Source organism: Hevea brasiliensis, chromosome 15, assembly GCF_030052815.1.
Source record: "Hevea brasiliensis isolate MT/VB/25A 57/8 chromosome 15, ASM3005281v1, whole genome shotgun sequence".
Classification (NCBI taxonomy): domain Eukaryota; kingdom Viridiplantae; phylum Streptophyta; class Magnoliopsida; order Malpighiales; family Euphorbiaceae; genus Hevea; species Hevea brasiliensis.
In genome coordinates, this window is record NC_079507.1 from 52,772,067 (window position 1) to 52,795,072 (window position 23,006).

The following is a 23,006-nucleotide window of genomic DNA, read 5'->3' on the forward strand; positions in this document are numbered from 1 at the left end:
CATCCTTCAGAAAATTCACACACACATCTTAAGAAGTTTGCTATAATTTGTGATATGCAAAAATAACCTGGAGCATCTGATGATGCAGCAAGATTGAAGCTATTCCCATTCTCTTTGAATGATAAAGAATTAGATTGGCTTGATTCTCTACCTCACAATTCTATTGCAAATTTAGAGCAACTCACTGATGCATTTATTGCACAATATTTTCCACCTAGAAAAACTCAAGAATTGAGGAATCAAATGACAGCTTTCAGACCAAGAGAAGATGAACTCTCTATGAATCATGGATGAGATGGAAGGAGTTAGAGAGATAATGCCCACATCATGCCATTCCAAAATGGATGATAAATCAGAATTTTTACACTAATGTTACTCCTACAATTAGAGGGATTATTGATGCTCAAATAGGAGGAGAATTTATTATGAAGCAAGAAGATGAAGCTTATGAGATGTTGGAGAAAATTGCATAGAATGCTCATCTTTGGAGTAGTCCAAGAGGACTAGCTCCAACTCAAAAGAGGCAAGCTGCTGGAATGTATGACCTTGATACATTCAACATAATTAATGCAAAGTTTGATGCACTTACAAATGTTTTGGTAAAGAAAATGGAAGATTTAAGTATGTTGGTTAGTTCATCATCGTCATCTGGAAGTTCAAAACAAGTTGCTTATGCAGAAGGAACTACCAGCTGTGGAGTAGACTATGGAGAGCAAGCTGCATATGTTGGTAATTATGGGAACAAACAGATGGGGAATCCTTACTCTCAAACATATAATCCAGCTTGGAGGAATCATCCCAACTTTTCATGGGGAAATTAGCAAAACCAAGTCCCAAATCAGAATTTTCAACCACAACAGCAACAAGAAATTCCATATCAGCAAAATAGGCAACCATTGCCTAATTTTCAGCAGAGAAACATGAATCCTCCACCAAAACAGCAAGAACAAGGTTCAACCACAAAAGCTTTATTATAACAGATTCTTGCCAATCAAACTAAGCATGATGAAGAGATGAAAGAAATGAAAGCAAGGCTAGAACAGATGCAAACACATAATAGAATGTTGGAAAACCAGATTGCACAACAAGCATCTTCCTCAGGTACCAAGTCTTTTGGAAAATTTCCAAGTCAGCCAGAAAACCCAAGAGAGCAGTGTCAAGCCATTACTTTAAGAAGTGGGAAGGTTGTAAAAAATGAGAAGCGTGAAAAAAGTGAGAAGAGAGAAAATAAGAAAGAAATTGATAAGAATGAAAAACAAGAAAGTAAGAAAGAAAGTGCAAAAAAAGGTAAAGAGAAAATTGAAGAGAAGGAAGAGAAGTATATACCTTCAGAGCCCTATAAGCCACAACTTCCCTTTCCACAAAGATTTCAAAAAGCTAAGCTTGATAAGCAATTTGGGAAGTCCTTAGAGGTTTTGAAGAAGCCATACATAAATGTGCCTTTCATCGATGCTCTTTCACAAATTCCTTCTTATGCAAAATTCTTAAAAGAAATTCTCTCAAACAAGAAGAGACTTGAAGACCATGAAACTATAGCTTTGACAGAAGAATGTAGTGCCATACTCCATAGGAAACTTCCTCCTAAGCTCAAAGACCTGGAAGTTTTTCAATTCCATGTTATATTGGAGAGTCATGTTCTACAAAAGCTTTATGTGATCTAGGGGCTAGTGTTAGCCTTATGCCCCTCTCCATTTATGAGAAGCTCAATATGGGAGATCTTAAGCCAACCCATATTTCTCTTCAGTTAGCTAATAGATCAATTAAGTATCCTGAAGGGATTTTGGAGAATATGCCTCTAAAGGTTGGGAAGTTCTATATACCTGTTGACTTTGTCATCTTACACATGGAAGAGGATTCTAATATCCTAATTATCTTGGGAAGGCCCTTTCTAGCTACAACAAGAGCACTGATCGATGTTAAGGGAGAAAATTTGACTTTTAGAGTTGGTGAAGATCACTTGGTTTTCAATATTAATAACACCATGAAGAAGCATCATTCTGAAGCTGATACTTGTTTGAGAATTGATATCATTGATGAGCTTGTTGAAGAACATTTCAGAAAGAGATATCTGAAAGATCCACTTGAAAATTACTTAGTTCATGGAGGAAACATAAACAATGATAATCCTAGTGTGGCTGTATATGCTCAACACTTGGAGAGTAGTCCACCATTCATTTCTGCTCCAGTTTTTCAACTTACACAAGTGGAGAAAAGTGAAATTAAGCAACCATCATTCAAAGAAGAAGATGCACCTAAGGTAGAACTTAAGCAACTTCCTTCTCAGCTCAGGTATGAATTTCTTGGCCCCAATGACTCTTATCCAGTAATTGTAAATGCAAATTTGAGCACTTTAGAGGTTGATAAGTTGTTAAGAGTGTTGAGGCAATATAGAAAGTTTTTAGGATACACTATTGATGACATTAAGGGAATTAACCCTCACTTTTGCATGCATAGAATCATTTTGGAAGAAAATTGTAAACCATCTATCGAACATCAGAGGAGGTTGAACCCAAATATGAAAGAAGTTGTTAAAAAGGAAATTTTGAAGTTACTTGATGCAGGGATCATATATTCTATCTCAGACAGTACTTGGGAGAGTTCAGTACATATTGTCCCTAAAAAAGGTGAAATAACAGTGGTAAAAAATGAAAATAATGAATTAATTCAGACCAGAATAGTGACTAGTTGGCAAATGTGCATAGATTACAGAAAATTAAATAATGCCACTAGAAAATATCACTTTCCACTTCCCTTCATTGATCAAATGTTAGAAAGATTGGCTAGGCACTCTTATTTTTGCTATTTAGATGGATATTCGGGATTTTTCCAAATCCCTATCCATCCAAATGATCAAGAGAAAACCACTGTTACTTGTCCATATGGAACCTTCGCCTATAAAAGAATGCCATTTGGGTTGTGTATTGCACCAGTCACTTTCCAAAGGTGCATGATGGCAATCTTCTCAGATTTCATTAAAGATATAATGAAGGTTTTTATGGATGACTTTTCTGTTTATGGATCTTCATTTGACACATGCTTGGTTAATCTTTCTAAAGTTTTGCAGCGATGTGCAGACACTGACCTAGTATTAAACTGGGAAAAGTGTCATTTCATGGTTCAGGAAGGGATAGTGCTTGGACATTTTGTGTCTAACAGGGGAATAGAGGTTGATAAAGCCAAGGTTGAAGTGTTAGAAAAGATGCCCCCTCCCACCAATGTCAAAGGAATTCAAAGTTTTTAGGGCATGCTGGGTTCTACAGACGATTTATTAAGGATTTTTCTAAAATAGCTAAACCTTTGTCTAATTTATTAAGTCATGACACACCATTTGTATTTGATCAAGAGTGTTTGGATGCCTTTTGCAGGTTGAAGCAAGCTCTTATTATTGTACCAATCATGCAATCGCCTGATTGGAGTCCATCTTTTGAAATTATGTGTGATGCTAGCAACTATGCAATTGGAGCTGTTCTTGGTCAAAGGAAAGATAAAATGGCTTATGCTATTTATTATGCTAGTAGAACACTGGATGAGGCTCAGACCAATTATGCAACAACTGAAAAGGAATTCTTAGCAATTGTCTTTGCATTGGAAAAGTTTAGACCTTACATTGTTGATTCAAAGGTGGTTGTATTTTCATATCATACTGCCATTAGGTATTTGCTCCGTAAAAAGGAAGCTAAACCTAGGCTCATCAGGTGGATTCTGATGCTACAAGAGTTTGATTTGGAAATTAGAGATAAGAAGGGAGCTGAAACTGTAGTTGCAGATAATCTTAGTAGGTTGAAATTGGATGATGAAGAAATGGATGCAGTCCCTATTGATGAGTTTTTCTTGGATGAATAACTTTTCTCTCTTGTTGCTAAATTACCTTGGTATGCAGACTTGGTGAATTATCTATCTTGTAGAGTTTTACCTCTAGGAATGACATGGTAACAAAAGAAAAAGTTTTTGCATGAGGCAAAATTTTATAGATGGGATGATCCTTTACTCTTTAGGAGATGTTGTGATGGTTTGATAAGGAGATGTATTCCTAATGAGGAGATAGAGAGTGTTATGCATCATTGTCATGTTTCTTATTATGGGGGACACTTTGGAATCTCTAAAACAGCTAATAAAATTCTATAGGCTAGTTTCTTTTGGCCAAACCTTTTCAAGGTTGTGAGGAAATTTATATTAGGATGTGATAAATGTCAAAGGAGTGGAAATCTGTCAAAAAGAGATGAAATGCCTCAAAATGGTATTCTTGAGGTAGAATTATTTGATGTATGGGGAATATATTTTATGGGCCCATTTCCTCCCTTATATGGCAATAAATACATTTTAGATGGAGTTGACTATGTGTCAAAATGGGTAGAAGCTATTACAACTCTAACTAATGATGCTAAGGTGGTAGTGAAATTCTTGAAGAAATTTATTTGAGTAGATTTGGAGCTCCAAAGGCTATGATTAGTGATGGGGGTTCACATTTTTGTAATAAGTAATTTGAGAGTTTAATGAGGAAGTGTGGTGTAATACGCAAGATAGCTACCCCATCCCATCCTCAAACTTCTGGGCAAGTTGAAATTTCCAATAGGGAACTCAAACATATCTTGGAGAAAATAGTGAACAATTCTAGGAAAGATTGGTCTATCAAACTAAATGATGTTTTATGGGCGTATAGGACTGCTTACAACATCCCTATAGGAACTACTTCTTTTAGGTTGGTGTATGGCAACTCTTGTCATTTACCTGTGGAGCTAGAGCATAGAGCATATTGGGCCATTTAGATATTGAATTTTGATCTCAAACAAGCTGGTGAGAAGAGGCTATTACAACTTAATGAGTTTGAAGAATTGAGAATGGATGCCTATGAAAATGCTCGTATTTATAAAGAAAAAACCAAAGCTTGGCATGATAAGCATCTCAAGAAAAAAGAATTTAAAGAAGATGATTCAGTTTTGTTATTCAACTCGAGATTGAAATTATTTCAGGGAAACTTAAATGAAGATGGATTGGCCCATATAGAGTTTCTAAAGTTTTTCCTTATGGAGCAATTGAAATTTAGAGTGGAAAATCTGGGAATTTTAAGGTCAATGGGCATAGATTGAAGCATTACATAACTGGAGAACCAATAGAGGGAGCAAGCCATTACAAGCTCTCTAATCCCACACATTCTTTTTAGTGAAATGTATCAAGTGTCTAGCTAAGGACTATAAATTAGTGCTCTTGGGAGGCACCCCAAGTTCCTTTATTTTGCTTTTGTTGATTTACTTTTATTTGCATTATTTTTGTTTTTGTCTTAAATCTCCCCAAATTCAATTTTTGACATTATTGAATTTTGTCTTTTGTAGATGTATTTCAAAGAATGAAGGATCCCTTCTTGGCTTATGCAAAAAAACTCTTCAGCAAAAGGTTCTGCAGTATATGCTATTTGCTTCTTTATTGAGGTTGGGTGTATTTCTTTTATATATTTGTGCTTATCAAGATGATATTATGGTAAGTGGGTCATTTTTGTGGTTTTGAACTTAATTTGGTTGTGTGATTCAATTTGGACATATTGCATTTAATTGGTATAAATTGAAGTGCCTATTTTCTTTGGTGAATAAGTGCAACTTTGTGCAGATTCTTATTGAGCTTGAACGTGCTAGAATGTTAATTTGCATGGTTTGAGTTGAAATGGCACTGTTCACAAATATTTCCTGTCCAGAACTTGCTATCACAACTTGTATGGTGCAATTGAGATGGATTTTGCATTTGTTGATGTGTTTTTTATTATAATTTTTCATGATTTATGCTTCATAGGGTTGAATCTCTTCATTCTCATGCATTTTCCAATTTTTCAATGCACTTTTGTTGTGATTTGAACCCTGTTTAATTGTGCATAAATAACTGCATAACTTGTGCAGTTTTTCGGTCTTAGTTTACTTTAAATTTTCATTCTTGTCGAAACCTGCATAAGTTCTTGCATAACTTATGCAATCCTGCATAACTAAATTTTTGCCATTTCCATTTTTTCCAAAATCTGCATAAGTGTGTGCATAACTTATGCACTCTTGCATAACTTAATTTCCTGAAATCCTCATTTCTGTCAAATTCTGCATAACCAAAGTGCATAACTTATGCACTACTGCATAACCAACTTTACTGGAATTTCTTTTCTATCGAAATCTATATAAGAGCATGCATAACTTATGCACTCTTACACAACTAATTTTTCAGAAATTCCCATTCTTACCGAAACCTGCATAAGAGCCTGCATAAGCTATGCACATCCAATTTCACCTTATGCACAAATTCGCATGTCCTGTGCAAATAAAAAATTTTTCACACACTCAACTTCTCACCTTCAACTTCTCGTCTTTACTGTTCACAACCTCCCCTCTCCCCATTTTTCTCAGCACCATTTCTTCCTCTACCTTTGTCACACCTTACCCCTTTGTAAGGTATAACATGATCCCGTAGAATACTTAATGAACTACAGAACTTCACCTATCGATAATTCATTAAGTACCCTATAAGGGATTTTAAAACCATTTCTTACTTTTTGGAAGTGGTGAGCATTTTAGTAGGAATTAAAATTATTTAATTGAAGTTTCAAAACTAGTTAAAACTTTTGCCCATTTTATTTTTCCACAAATTTTATAAAAATTTTGGCAGAGTGCCGTCTGTATTTTGAGAAAATAGTTTTTCAAATACCTGAAAAAAACACTTCCAATAAATTTTTCACAACTCCCAACCCAAATCAACTCAATTCCATTTCATTCCACAATTCAATAAAAATTTATCATCTCAAAATATTTCACAATTTCATTCACAAGTTTAATTTACAGATATAAAATATAAAAATAATATTATTACAATTTATTATATAACTGCTCAACTTTACATTGATACATAAAACATTACATTATTTACATCAATTAACTACAAGGGTATAAATAAATACCCGTACAAAAGTGATCAAAGAAGTTCTTGCCAATTCAGCAGCTCACTCTGTTACTTTTTCCTTGTTCTTATCTGCGACAGCAAAATAAGCTATTGCTGAGTATAAAGATACTCAGTGGTGTACAATAAAAATTGAAATGCAGTACATAAAACATTCCTTGACAAATACACAATTTAAATATTTCATAATCACATTTCATAATTTATCAAAACTCATTATAGCACAATTTTAGTCAAATAATTTAATAAACACAGCGTTACCAATTCATACACAACTTAAGCCATGACACAAAATTTCCGATCAATGCCGTGTTGTACACCATGACAAAGCAATCTACAACCCCACTAATCGAAATCAATGAGGGAGGTGGCTAGCTAGCTAATGAGTACTCATCCGATCTACAACCTCAATTGGTAAACCAGAGAGGGACGAAAATAATCGATCTCAACCCCATAAATAGAGGAGGAATAATAAGGCACTGTCATGCTAAGTGTGAATCAGAAATCCATTTCAAACATTTTATTCAAATATTACATACAAAAATCAAATCAATTTCTGAAGTTACAATTTCATCACAAAGTGGCAACACAAAAGTTCTTAAACTCATAATGCGTACTAAACCAATTTTTCAAGGATAAAATGCTGAAATAGGGTTTATTGTGCACAAACCTGACGTGAGCCGCCTTTAGGCCTTGACTCAGTCTCTCGGACTTTCCGAGTCTTTTTCAGCTGAAACACAAGATTTATAGTGTCTCAGTATCTTTACTTCATAAAAATTCCAATAACTAATTCCAATATTTAAACTTACATTCTTGCAAATTTCATGTTGAGGTTACTATTCATGGTACTATTCAAGTCAATTTGTTGACTTTCTAAGGCTTAATAGGTATGGGAACTCCAACTTCACCCACATACCACATTTTGGTCACCAATTTTGTTGGTTTTGGTTGTTTTCTCAAAACCTAGATCTTTTAGGCAAAATTGCAAATTTTCAATTTTGGTGTCTTATATTGCATTATTCCACTGGTCATTTTGCTGTTAGAATTGGACTAAGTTTTCTTCATAGAAATTGTCCCTTAATGTATTAACTTTATTCTCTTTTTTGAATCACTCCATTTGGAGTTTTGTAGCTCAAGTTATAGCCATTTGAATCATGGCTGCCGGATTGGACTTAACCTAGATTTCTGGGCACCAAACTGGTTCTGGCGATTTTAGGTCATCAAATTTGGGTGGCTAAATGACTTGGTTAAGGGTATAATTTGGGTTTGTGTTCTTCATAAAAGTTTTAGGTCTATATCTCAACTTTCTATTGGTAAAATTTCAGGTCATTTAGACCTGCCTAGCCCAAGTTATGGCTAAATGAACAAACACTGTTAATTGGTCATTTTTGTACAGGTCAGACTGCCAATTCTGGATTTGGTCAATTTGTTCACTAAGTTTTGATCACTTTTTGGGCATGATTCCTAAATGAAAAATGTTCCATTTTGTGTTTATTTTCATTCCCAATTGGCCTCACACCAATTGGACTTGTAAATTTTCAGTTTTGTTCCTTGAAAGGGACCTTGGTCCTGCTGCCTACAGCATGACCCTAAGCAATCCGAATTTGCATTTGGTTCCAACACTTCTAACATACTCCAATTGGTCACAAATGACCATTTCTCACCTCAAACCAAGTCCAACACACCATTTAATGCATTCTCACATTTTTGTCTCCAAAACCCTAGATGCCAAAACCCTAGTTCATGCCATTGATCAATTCCTAATCAAATCATTACATTAATCACATATTCAACATTATTTAAGCTCTAATTCATGTTTAGTTTAACTAAACACTATCAAATCCAACACCCTATCAAGCTGGCCGAATTCACATATGGTCCCTCAATAAAAATTTTCTTTTCATTTAAAGTATATTTCCAAGTTCATTCAATCATAAACACTAGAATCAAACCAAAAAAATTCAAGTTGGATCACTAACCTTAGTGCAGAATTTTAATCTTCAATTCTCCTCACTTTCTTGGTTTTAATAGCATCCAAGCTTCATATCAAGGTCCACTTGCAAGGTTTGCTTAAGGGGGTTAGGGAATTTGTGGCTGAATTTAGGGTTTATGAGAGCTTGAGGTGAGCTCCCATGGTGGTTTCAAGAAAGAAAAAATGAGAGAGAGAGAGCTAAGGGAGAGGGACAGCAACAAGATGAAGATACATGAATTTTATTTATTTTTTCTTTTTTTTTATGTGTATTAGGAAGACCACAAATTAAATTAAATAAAATTTTAATTATAATATTTATGGCATCATGCATGATGTCATGCATGATGTTTTCTCTGTTCACTTTTTCATTTTCTTTTTTTTTTTCTATTTATTTTTTCATTAGTTCTTTAATTTAATTCCTGATTCTGAAATTTTCTTTTCTCCTATTTTATTTGACAGTTAGGTTAGGAGTTAGCTCTCGGGGTCAATTGACAAAATTGCCCCTCACCAGTTCGATCCGGTTTGCAAATAATTTAATATTTCTTCTAGATCCCTGACCTAATTATTTGACTGACTTAACAATTTTTTTTCGTGATTTTCTCTTTTCCACTGTGTTCGCAATAGTCCTAAGGACCGTAGCGTCATATTTTACGATTCAAAATTTGAGTTTAAATCGACTTCGCAATTCTTCTCGAGAAGGTCACCCATCGCTGTGACTCTCGGCTCATTTAACTTCTTATGTTCTATTTTTCTTATTTATACTTAACTAATTGGCAATTACTAATTATTTGTGTTCAGGGCTTATCTAGTTGTCTTAAGTATGGTTCTAATCCCCTTAATTATTTGGACCGACATCGGTCACCGGAATAGTGAAATATACTAGGCTATGCAAATAGGGGTGTTACAATTCTCCCCCCCTAAAAATAAATTTTATCTCGAAATTTTACCTAGTATCAATCTCTGAACAGTTGTGGGTGCTGTCTCCTCATGTCCTCCTATCGTTCCCAAGTAGCTTCTTGGCCCGAATGATGGTTCCATAGCACTTTCACTAACGGAATCTGCTTGTTCCGTAGCTGCTTCACCTCATAAGCCAGAATCTCTATGGGTTCTTCCTCACATGAGATGGGTCTGATCGATACTTCCTCAACATAGACACATGAAACACATTATGTATCTTCTCTAACTCTGGAGGTAGTGCCAACTGATATGCCAAAGGACCCACTCTTTCTAGAACCTCATATGGCCCAATGAAGCGAGGACTCAATTTTCCCTTTCTGCAAAATCTCATAATCCTCTTCCATGGGGAAACCTTGAGGAATACTTTGTCACCCACTGCATATTCAATATCCCTTCTCTTTAGATCAACATAGGACTTCTGACAGTTTGATGCAGTCTTAAGTCGATCTCTGATCACCCTGATTTTTTCCTCAGTCTACTGAACAATTTCGGGCCCAATCATCTTCCTTTCACCCACGTCATCCCAATACAATGGGGTTCTACATTTTCTGCCATACAAAGCTTCATATGGAGGCATCCCAATGCTTGATTGGTAGCTGTTGTTGTAAGCAAACTCAATCAAAGGCAAGTGTGTGTCCCAACTGCCCTCAAATTCAATCACATAAGCCCGTAGCATGTCCTCCAAGATCTGAATTACCCTTTTAGACTGGCCATCGATCTGTGGGTGGAATGCAGTACTGAAGTTCAATCTAGTTCCTAGGCCTTTCTAAAGATTACTCCAGAATCTAGAAGTGAACCTAGTATCTCTGTCTGATACGATGGATACTGGCACTCCATGCAGTCTCACAATCTCATCTATATACAACTTGGCCAATCTTTCTAAACTGTAGTCCATCCGAACTGGCAGAAAGTGAGTAGACTTGGTCAGTCTGTTAACAATGACCTAAACCGCATCATGACTCTTCTGTGTCCTCGGAAGTCCCATCACAAAATCCATTGTTATTCTCTCATATTTCCATTCTGGCACTGGTAGTGGATGTAACAACCCAGTTGGTACTTGATGCTCTGCCTTCACTTGCTGACAAGTTAGGCGTTTAGAAACAAACTCTGCCACATCTCTCTTCATACCCATCCACCAGTAATGCTCCTTTAGCCCTCTATACATTTTTGTACCATCAGGGTGCATGGCAAAAGGAGACTTATGTGCTTCCTTCAAAATGATCTGCCTCAAATCAACATCATTAGGAACACACATTCTGCCCTGGTGCAGCAATAAACCATCATCTCTTATTGAGAATTCTGGTTTCTTGCCCTGCCGAACTTCTTCTAACAATTTCTGATACTTCTGATCATTCTAAGCAGCCATTCTTATCTGATCAATCAACACTGGCTGTACATGCCATGCAACTGTTGTCTGTCCCTCATCATTAATCTCTAAGCTAGCATGTAATGATCTCAACTCATGTACCATAGACAAAGGAGTAACCCATAGACTTGCCATAGTCTTGCGACTTAAAGCGTTAGCCACAACATTAGCTTTCCCTAGCTGATAGTCTATCAAACAATCATAATTTTTTATCAACTCTAACCATCTCCTCTGTCTCAAATTCAGTTCTTTCTGGGTACCCAAATACTTTAAACTCTTATGATCTGTGTAGATGTAGCATTTTTCCCCATACAAATAGTGTCTCCAGATCTAAAGAGCGAACAAAAAATAGCTGCAAGCTCCAAATCATGTGTTGGATAATTCATCTCATGCGGTTTTAGCTGGCGTGATGCATAGGAAATGACATTTTGATCTTGCATCAATACACAGCCTAACCCATTGTGAGAAGCATCACTATAAACTGTGTATTCTTTACCCGAAGTAGGTAAAGTCAGGACTGGAGCCTCAATCAAACACTTCTTCAATTCATCAAAACTTTGCTGGCATTTATCCGTCCACTAAAATTTCACATCTTTCCTAAGCAACTTGGTCAGTAGAGATGCCAACATGGAGAATCCCTTCACAAATCTACGGTAGTATCCCGCTAAACCCAGAAAACTGCGAATCTCTGTGATATTTCTGGATGGCTTCCAATTAAGGACAGCTTCTACCTTGCTAGGATCTACCTTAATACCCTCTGTTGATACTATGTGTCCCAAAAAGGATATCTCCTTCAGCCAAAATTCACACTTCGACAATTTGGCGTATAGCTGTTTCTCCCTCAAAGTTTGCAGTATAATCCACAGATGTCTATCATGCTCTTCTGCACTTCTCGAATAGACCATTATATCATCTATGAATACCACAACAAACTGATCAAGATATGATCTGAAGATAGTGTTCATCAGATCCATAAAAGCAGCCGGAGTATTAGTTAACCCGAATGGCATGACCAAGAACTCATAATGGCCATAGCGGGTTCTAAAAGCAGTTTTAGGAATACTCTGCTCTTGTACTTTCAGCTGATAATAACCTGATCTCATGTCAATTTTGGAGAACACAGCTGCACCCCTTAACTGATCAAACAAGTCATCAATGTGGGGCAATGGGTATCTGTTCTTTATTGTCACCTTATTCAACTGTCGATAGTCAATGCATAACCGGAGAGTGCCATCCTTCTTCTTTACAAACAACACAGGAGCTCTCCAAGGTGACACACTAGGGAGGATAAAGCCCTTATCAAGCAGCTCTTGCAACTGCACTTTCAACTCTTTCTGGAGGTAATCTTGGCAATTCATCAGGAAATAAATTCAGAAAGTCACATACCATAGAGATGTCCCTCAATGCTGGACTACCCACTTAGGTGTCTATCACATGTGCCAAGTACGCTTCACACCCCTTCTTAATCATTTTTCTGGCCAATGCAACTGAAATGATGTTTGAAGGCAATAACTGCCTCTCCCCATGTATTACTACATCACCATACTGAGAGAGACCAAAAGTGACTATCTTCAGTCTACAGTCAATCATTACATGATACCCAGCTAACCAATCCATGCCCAAGATAATATCATAATCTTTGAAGGGCATTTCAATAAAATTAGACAGAAAAAGTGTGTCCTTGGATCACCAAAGGACAATCCCTATATAGTCTATTTACCCTGACCTCCTGGCCTAATGGACTAGTTACTAGCACATCATAGTCCATTGGTACACACTGAATAGCAGTAGAATACATCACACTAGCACTGACATATGAATGTGTGGAGCCAAGATCAAACAACACATATACATCTTGGTCAAGGATGGAGAAAATATCAGCTACTACGTCTGACGTTTCAGCCTCCTCCCTTTGATGCATGGTATACACTCTGATTGGTACGCCACTAGGTACTGGCTGGTTAACAGTGCTTTGACTTCCAGAAGTGTTATCAGGACCCCTACCTCTACCTCTGCCTCTACCTCTACTAGTTGGCTATGACCCTCTAGGTGTAGAGACTTGGGCTAATCCCTCAGATGTAGCAGAAGGTCCAGATCGACGCAGACTAGTACAATCCTTAGCGAAATGTCCGCTCCCTCCACAGTTATAGCATGCACCTATGGCCTTGAAACACACCCCACCGTGTGTTCTACCACAGGTTTCACACTGCCAGACTGATAAAGATCCTCGAGAAGCTTGTTGGGTTTACTGACCAGACCGGGGTGGTCTTTGGCCAGAGAATCTGCCTCTGCTTGATTTGTGAGAGCTAGATCCTCCAAACTGTTTCCTCTTCCCTAAACCACTTTCAGGTGCTTGACCAGTAGTCTTTTCAATCTTCTCTTTCTCTTGTGTACCCTTCTTCACTGCCCCTTCTGATTATATCCTTTCAAGTTACAGGGCTTGTGAAATCAGCTCAGAGAAATTCTAGTGTCTGAATCCCACAACTTGCATCCTCAGATTCAGCCTTAACCCAGACTCAAACCTCTTACATCGGTCTCTAGGGGTGGAAACTAGACTTCCAGCATAGTGGCTCAGTCAAGAGAAGTCTCTCTCATACTCTACTATGGTTCTATCCCCTTGTTTCAAACTCAGGAATTCCTGTAACTTCATATCCACATAAGCATCAGGAACCCACTTCTGTCAAAACTCCCTCAAAAAGTCTGACTAGGTCAACACAGGTGGCTCAACCAGGCTGTGGGGGATGGTCTTCCACCATTCATATGCATCCCCTTGCAACAGAGAAACAGAGTACTCGAACTTCAGCTCTTTTGCACACTGCAGCTTTCTTAAAACCCGTTCCATTCGCTCTAACTACTGTTCTGCCTCCAGTGGATCCACAGTGCCCTTAAACTCGGTGGCCCCAAATTTCATCAATTTTTCATATTGCCAAGCCGAGGGCTGTGGTTGTGCTACAGGTGCTTGCATCTGAGCTTGGGGTGGCATATTTCCCACCATTTGTTGGAAAAACGCAGCCATCTGCTATGCAAACTGAGCAGAAAACTACAGTGCTGAAGTAGGAGCTGGAGTGGCTGACCCACTCACGTTCTGGAGTGCTGGGGCTTCCCCTTGAACTTCAGCCTCAACAGATTGTTCCATGGAACGATCTCCCTCTTCCATTCCGTTTCCCAAAAATTTATACTTCCTGAGATCAAACACAAGGAGGTTGACCTCTGTTAGTGCATATTCATGATGTAAATATGTCATATGTATCAATTAAAGACACTTGAGCAGTTGTACTTATCAAAGAAATATTCACACAAATAGTCAAAATTTATTACAAAACCATGCTCTGATACCACTAAAACATGTCACTCCTTACCCCTCTGTAAGGCACAACATGATCCCGTAGAATACCTAATGAACTACCGAACTTTACCTATCGATAATTCATTAAGTACCCTACAAGGGATTTTAAAACTATTTTCTTACTTTTTGGAAGTGGTGAGCATTTTGGTAGGAATTAAAATCATTTAATTGAAGTTTCAAAACTAGTTAAAACTTTTGCCCATTTTATTTTTTCGCAAATTTTATAAAAATTTCGGCAGAGTGCCATCTGTATTTTGAGAAAACAGTTCTTCAAATACCTGAGAAAAACACTTCCAATAAATTTTTCACAACTCCCAACCCAAATCAACTCAATTCCATTTCATTCCACAATTCAACAAAATTTTATCATCTCAAAATATTTCACAATTTCATTCACAAGTTTAATTTACAGATATAAAATACAAAAATAATATTATTATAATTTATTATACAACTACTCAACTTTACATTGATACATAAAACATTATATTATTTACATCAATTAACTACAAGGGTATAAATAAATACCCATACAAAAGTGATCAAAGAAGTTCTTGCCAATTCAGCAGCTCACTCTGCTGCTTTTTCCTTGCCCTTATCTGTGATAGCAAAATAAGCTATCGCTGAGTATAAAGATACTCAGTGGTGCACAATAAGAATTGAAATGCAGTACATAAAATATTCCTTGACAAATACACAATTTGAATATTTCATAATCACATTTCATAATTTATCAAAACTCATTATAGCACAATTTTGGTCAAATAATTTAATAAACACAGTGTTGCTAATTCATACACAACTTAAGCCATGACACAAAATTTCCGATCAATGCCGTGTTGTACACCACGACAAAGCAATCTACAACCCCACTAATCAAAATCAATGAGGGAGGTGGCTAGCTAGCTAATGAGTACTCATCCGATCTACAACCTCAACTGGTAAACCAGAGAGGGAGGAAAATAATCGATCTCAACCCCATAAATGGAGGAGGAATAATAAGGCACTGTCATGCTAAGTGTGAATCAGAAATCCATTTCAAACATTTTATTCAAATATTGTATACAAAAATCAAATCAATTTCCAAAGTTACAATTTCATCACAAAGTGGCAACACAAAAGTTGTTAAACTCATAATGCGTACTAAATCAATTTTTCAAGGATAAAATGTTGAAATAGGGTTTCTTGTGCACAAACTTGACGTGACCCGCCTTTAGGCCTTGACTCAGTCTCTCGGACTTTCCGAGTCTTTTTCAGCTGAAGCACAAAATTTATAGTGTCTCAGTATCTTTACTTCATAACAATTCCAATAACTAATTCCAATGTTTAAACTTACATTCTTGCAAATTTCATGTTGTGGTTACTATTCATGGTACTATTCAAGTCATTTTGTTGACTTTCTAAGGCTTAATAGGTATGGAAACTCCAACTTCACCCACATACCACATTTTGGTCACCAATTTTTTTTGTTTTGTTTGTTTTCTCAAAACTTAGGTCTTTTAGCCAAAATTGCAAATTTTCAGTTTTGGTGTCTTATGTTGCACTGTTCCATTGGTCATTTTGTTGTTAGAATTGAGCTAAGTTTTCCTCATTGAAATTGTCCCTTAATGTCTTAACTTTATTCTCCTTTTTGAATCACTCCATTTGGAGTTTTGTAGCTCAAGTTATAGCCATTTGAATCATGGCTGCCGGATTGGACTTAACCTAGATTTCTGGGCACCAAACTGGTTCTGGCAGTTTTAGGTCACCAAATTTGGGTGGCTAAATGACTTGGTTAAGGGTATAATTTGGGTTTGTGATTTTCATGAAAGTTTTAGGTCTACATCTCAACTTTCCACTAGTAAAATTTCAGGTCATTTAGACCTGCCTAACCCAAGTTATGGCCAAAGGAACAAACACTGTTCATTTGGTCATTTTTGTACAGGTCAGACTGCCAATTCCGGATTTGGTCAATTTGTTCACTAAGTTTTGATCACTTTTTGTGTAACACCCCCGTTGCATAGCCTGGTATATTTCACTGTTCCGGTGACCGGTGTCGGTCCGGACAATTAATGGGATTAGGGCCACACTTAAGACAATTTGAGAAGCCATAAACACAAATAATTAGTAATGTTTAATTAGTTAACTATAAATAAGAAAAACGGAACATAAGAGGTTAAACGAGCCGAGAGTCACAGCAATGAGTGACCTCCGCGGGAATGACTGCGAAGTCATTTTAAACTCATATTTCGAACCGTAAAAAGTGACACTGCGGTCCTTAGGACCCTTATGAACACAGTGAAAAAGAGAAAATCACGAAAAAGAACTATTAAGTCAGTCAAATAATTTGGTCAGGGAGCCGGAAGAAATATTGGATTATTTGCAAATCGGGATAAACCGGCGAGGGGCAATTCGGTCAATTGACCCCAAGAGCTGACTCTTGACCTAACTGTCAAATAAAATTTGAGAAAAGAAAGTTTCGGAATTGAGAATTGAACTAAAGAACTAATAGAAAAATAAAGGAAAAAGAAAAAGAAATAAAACATGACTTATAACATCATCTAAATGACATCATACATGATGTCAAAAATATAATTTATTTTATTAAAGTTGACTAAGTCAAAATTTAAGATAATTAGAGTTAAAAACAAATAAAAAAGGAATTGTAAGGTTGTCTTCCTCACTTGGCCGAAATCCTCTCTCTCCTTCCTCTCACTTATTTCATCTTCCACCATGGATAAGTCTCACCAAGCTTTTGAAACCCTAAATTAAACATGCTTGCCCTAAAATTCTCCATATAAACTTCATTCTTGCATCTTGAAGAGTATAGAGGAAGCATAAGAAAGCAAGAAGAAGAAGAAAGAAGAAGAACAAAAAGTGAAGATCAAAGGTTTCACCTAAGGTTGGTATTCTAACCTTCAATTTCTATTTTAAGTGCATGCTTGTGACTTAAATGAGCTTAGAATCCATTAAATGAAATGAAAATATGGGGGAAGGACCTATACTAAAATTTCGGCCAGCCATGGATGTAGGGAAGTTTGATGTATTTTGAATAAATTAAAGGTGTTAGTAAGTTTGTAGGAGTATGGTAGTAGGATAGGGATGCATAAATGTAGTTAAATACAATAATTTAGTAAATTAGGGTTGAATGCTAGGGTTTGTGAACCAAATTTTGGAGAAATGCTTAAATGATGACTTTGGTCTATTATGAGATGAAAAATGGTCAATAATGACCAAAAGAGATGTGTAGGAATTGTTGGAATGAAGACCAAATTCGTAGGTCAATTGGTCATGCTATTGGCAGCATGACCAAACCTACTTTGAAGGACCAAAAATCAAATTTTATAAGCCCAATTGATATGCCACCAATTGGGGATGAAAATAGACATAAAATAGCACAATTTTCATTAAGGAACCATGGCCAAAAACTGACCAAAACTTGGTGAAACAATTGACCAAAGTGAAATGAGAGCAGGCTACCACTGTACCAAACTGACCAAATGAACAGTAACTATTCATTTAGTCATAACTCGAGTTAGACAGGTCAAATTGACCTGAAATTTGGCCAGGGGTTATAGGAGATATAGATCTAAAACTTTCATGAAGAACATCACCCCAAATTATGCCATTAACCCATTCAAATTATTGAGCAAAGTTGAGTTACCAAACCTGCAACTCTGCAGATTTTCATTTGAGCAGTAATGTTTGGATGGCTATAACTCTCTCTAGAAAACTCGGATTTAGGCGATTCTTGAACTGATGTAAACCTAAGACATAGTAGAACATTTCATCTGAAGAAATTTAGACCAAATTATGAACTTAACTTGATCAAATTACTGACCAAAGTTGGATCAAAATCTGCCAGAACCCAAGATACCAGTATGAACAGTGCACGTGAATAGTAAACTTATTTTGGCCATAACTTGAGCCAAAAAACTCCGATTGAGGTGATCCAAAAATGAGAATACACTTAAGACAATAAGGAACATTTTCTATGAAGGAAGTTTTGTCAAATTCTAACAGTAGATCGACCAATCGAACAGTGCAACTTTGGAGCACCAAAACCGAAAATTGGCAATTTTGCCAAAATGACCTAAGCTTTAAAAAAATGACCAAAACCAACAAGTTTGGTGACCAAAATGTGGTATGTGGGTGAAGTTGGAGTTCCCATACCTATTAATCCTTAAAAAGTCAACAATTTGACTTGAATAGTATAGTGAATAGTAACCCAAAACACAAAAACTTTGAGAACGTCGAATTTAACGCAATAGAGCTAGTTAAAGTGAAGTTAAATTTATTTTTGGACTTATGTTAAGTTATAGTACTGAAACACTATGAAATTGTGTGTTTCAGCTGAAAAAGACTTGGAAGCTCGGAGAGACTGAGTCAAGGCCTAGAGGTGACTTTAGTCAGGTTTGTGCACAATAAATTTATGTAATTGTTTTCCAATTGAAAATTTGAGTTGCTATACTTTATGAAATCGCTGTGTTATTTATGAATTGTGTTGCCACTTTGTGACTACAAAAAAATGACTTTGAAAATTGTTTGGGATCTCTCATAAATTATTGAAAATAATTGTTTTAAATTGATTTTTGATTCATACTTAGCATGACAGTATCACATTTCCTCCTTCATTTATGGGGTTGAGATCGTTTATTTTCCTCCCTCTCTGGCTTTCCAGTTGAGGTTGTAGATCGGATGAGTACTCATTAGCTAGCTAGCCACCTCCCTCATTGATTTCGATTAATGGGGTTGTAGATTGCTTTGTCGTGGTGTACAACGCGGCATTGATCAGAAATTTTGTGTCATGGCTTAAGTTGTGTATAATTTTGGCAACACTGTGTTTATGAAATTGTTTGACTGAACTATGTTTAATATATTATTTGACAAAAATGAGTTGTTATGAGCTTTGATATTTGTGAAATGTGGTTATGAAGTATTCAAATTATGTTTCATCAATAAATGATTTATGTATCGCATTTTAAATTTTTATTGTGCACCACTGAGTATGTTTATACTCAGCGATAGTTTAATTTACTGTCGCAGATAAGAGCAAGGAGAAAGCAGCAGAGTGAGCTGCGGGATTGACAAGAACTTCTTGATCCCTTTTGTACGGGTATTGTTTTATACCCTTGTGGTTTTTTTGATGTAAATACTGTAATGTCATAAGTATCAATGTAAATTGAGCAGTTGTAAATAAATTGTAATAATATTATTTTGGGTTTGTTTCTGTAAATTTAATATTTGTAAATATGAATTTTCTGCTTTATGCCTTGTTAATGAAGTATTAAAAATTTTGTGATGACCAAATTTGATTAAATTGTGGAAATTGCTTTGAAGTGATTTGAATTGAGATGATTTGAGTTTTATTGGAGATTGGGAGTTGTGGAAAACTTTTGGAAGTGCTTTTTACAGGTATTTGAGGAACTGGTTTCTCAAAATACAGAGGGAACTCTGTCAAAATTTTTATAAAATTTGCGGCAAAATTTAAATGGACAAAAATTTTTACTAGTCCTTAAGCTTTGAATAAATGTTTTTTAATTCTCACTAAAATGCTCACCACTTCCAAAATGTTAAAAAAAATTGTTTTAAAATCCCTTGTAGGGTACATAATGAGTTATCGGCAGGTGAATTTCGGTAGTTCATTAAGTATTCTACGGGATCATGTTATGCCTTACGGAGGGGTAAGGTGTGACATGTTTTAGTGGTATCAGAGCATGGTTTTGCAATAAATTTTGACTATGTATGTGAATATTTCTTTGATAAGTACAACTGCTCAAGTGTCTTTAATTGATACATATGACATATTTACATCATGAATATGCACTAATGGAGGTCAACCTCCTTGTGTTTGATCTCAGGAAGTAGAAAATTGTGAAAAACGGAATGGAAGGAGGAGATCATTCCGAAGAACAATCTGTTGAGGCTGAGGTTCAAGGGGAAGCCCCAGCACTCCAGAATGTGAGTGGGTCAGCCACTCCAGCTCCTGCTCCAGCACCGCAGTTTCCTGCTCAATTTATGCAGCAGATGGCTGCCTTCTTTCAGCAAATGGCGGGTAATGTGCCACCCCAAGCTCAGATGCCAATACCTGTAGCCCAACCACAGCCCTCAGCTCGGCAGTATGAAAAATTGATGAAATTTGGGGCCACTGAGTTTAAAGGCACTGTGGATCCACTGGAGGCAGAACAGTGGTTGGAAAGAATGGAACGAGTTTTCAGGAAGCTACAGTGTACAGAAGAATTGAAGTTTGAGTATTATGTTTCCTTGTTACAAGGGGATGCGTTTGAATGGTGGAAGACCATCCCCCATAGCCTGGTTGAGCCACCTGTGCTGACATGGATAGACTTTTTGAGGGAGTTCCGACAGAAATGGGTTCCTGATGCATATGTGGATATGAAGTTGCAAGAATTTTTGAGTTTGAAACAAGAGAACCAAACTGTAGCAGAATATGAGAGAGATTTCTCGAGGCTAAGCCACTATGCTGGAAGCTTAGTCTTCACCCCCAGAGACAGATGCAAGAGGTTTGAGTTCGGGCTAAGGCAGAGTCTGAGAATGCAAGTTGTGGGTTTCAGACATCAGAATTTTGCTGAATTGATCTCACAAGCCTTGGAATTAGAAAGGATAGAATCCGAAGGGGCAGTGAAGAAGGGTTCACAAGAGAAAGAGAAAATTGAAAAGACTATTGAACAAGCATCTGGAAGTGGTTCTGGGAAGAGGAAACAGTTTGGGGGATCTAGCTCCCGTAGAGGCAGAGGCAGATTTTCTGGCCAAAGACCACTCGATGCAGTCGTGAGACCAGCCAGAGCACCCGAGGAGCTCTATCGGTCCGACAGTGTGAAACGTGTGGTAGAACTCATGGTGGGGTTTGTTTCAAGGCTACTGGTGCATGCTTTAATTGTGGAGGAAGCGGACATTTCGCTAAGGATTGCACTAGTCGCGCGATGCGGATCTTTTGCCACATCCAAGGATCAACCCAAGTCTCTGCACCTAGAGGGTCACGACAGCTGCTAGAGGTAGAGGCAGAGGTAGGGGTCCTGGTAACACCCACGGAAGTCGAGCAATTAACCAGCCCGATTACCTAGTGGCGCACCAGTCAGAGTGTATACCATGCGTCAGAGGGAAGAGGCTGAAACATCAGATGTTGTAGCTGGTATTTTCTCCATCCTTGACCAAGATGTGTATGTGTTATTTGATCCTGGCTCCACACATTCGTATGTTAGTGCTAGTGTGATGTGTTCTACTGCTATTCAGTGTGTACCAATGGACTATGATGTGTTAGTAACTAGTCCATTAGGCCAGGAGGTCAGGGTAAATAGGCTATATAGAGATTGTCCTTTGGTGATCCAATGGCACACTTTTCTGTCTGATTTAATTGAAATGCCCTTCACAGATTATGACATCATCTTGGGCATGGATTGGTTAGCCAGGCATCACGCCATGATTGACTGTAGACTGAAGACAGTCACTTTTGGTCTCCCTCAGTATGGTGATGTAGTAATACATGGGGAGAGACAGTTATTGCCTTCAAACATCATTTCAGCTGCACTGGCCAGGAAAATGATTAGAAAAGGGTGTGAGGCGTACTTGGCACATGTGATAGACACCCAAGTGGGGAGTCCAACATTGGAGGACATTCCTACTGTATGTGACTTTCCGGATGTATTTCCTGAAGAATTGACAGGATTACCTCCAGAAAGAGAAGTGCAGTTTGAAATTGATGTTATGCCTGGTGTGGACCCAATCTCCATAACACCATACAGAATGGCACCTGCAGAATTGAAAGAGTTGAAAGTGCAGTTGCAAGAACTGCTTGACAAGGGCTTTATCCGCCCTAGTGTGTCACCTTGGGGAGCGCCAGTGTTGTTTGTAAAGAAGAAAGATGGCACTCTCCGTTTGTGTATTAATTATCGGCAGTTGAATAAGGTGACAATAAAGAATAGATATCCATTGCCCCGTATTGATGACTTGTTTGATCAGTTGAGGGGTGCAGCTGTGTTCTCCAAAATTGACCTGAGATCAGGTTATTATCAGCTGAAAGTACAAGAGCAGAGTTTCTAAAACTGCCTTCAGAACCCGCTATGGCCATTATGAGTTTTTGGTTATGCCATTCGGGTTAACTAATGCTCCGGCTGCTTTTATGGATCTGATGAACACTGTCTTCAGACCATACCTCGACCAGTTTGTTGTGGTATTCATAGATGATATATTGGTCTATTCGAGAAATGCAGAAGAGCATGATAAACATCTGCGGATTGTACTGCAGACTTTGAGGGAGAAACAACTATATGCCAAATTGTCGAAGTGTGAATTTTGGTTGAAGGAAATATCTTTCTTGGGGCATGTAGTATCAGAAGAGGGCATCAAGGTAGATCCAAGTAAGATTGAAGCTGTCCTTAATTGGAGGCCACCCAGAAATGTCACAGAGATTCGCAGTTTTCTAGGGTTAGCTAGATATTACCGTC

At 37.3% G+C, this 23,006-nt stretch overlaps 1 non-coding gene across 1 annotated transcript; it reads right to left on the minus strand.

Annotated features, from left to right (window-relative positions):
• Positions 1–228: 228 nt before the first annotated feature.
• On the minus strand, positions 229–334 carry LOC131174255 (small nucleolar RNA R71). The gene has a single exon (XR_009144503.1). It is a non-coding gene; the product is annotated as a small nucleolar RNA R71 (small nucleolar RNA).
• Between the last annotated feature and the right edge of the window lie 22,672 nt (positions 335–23,006).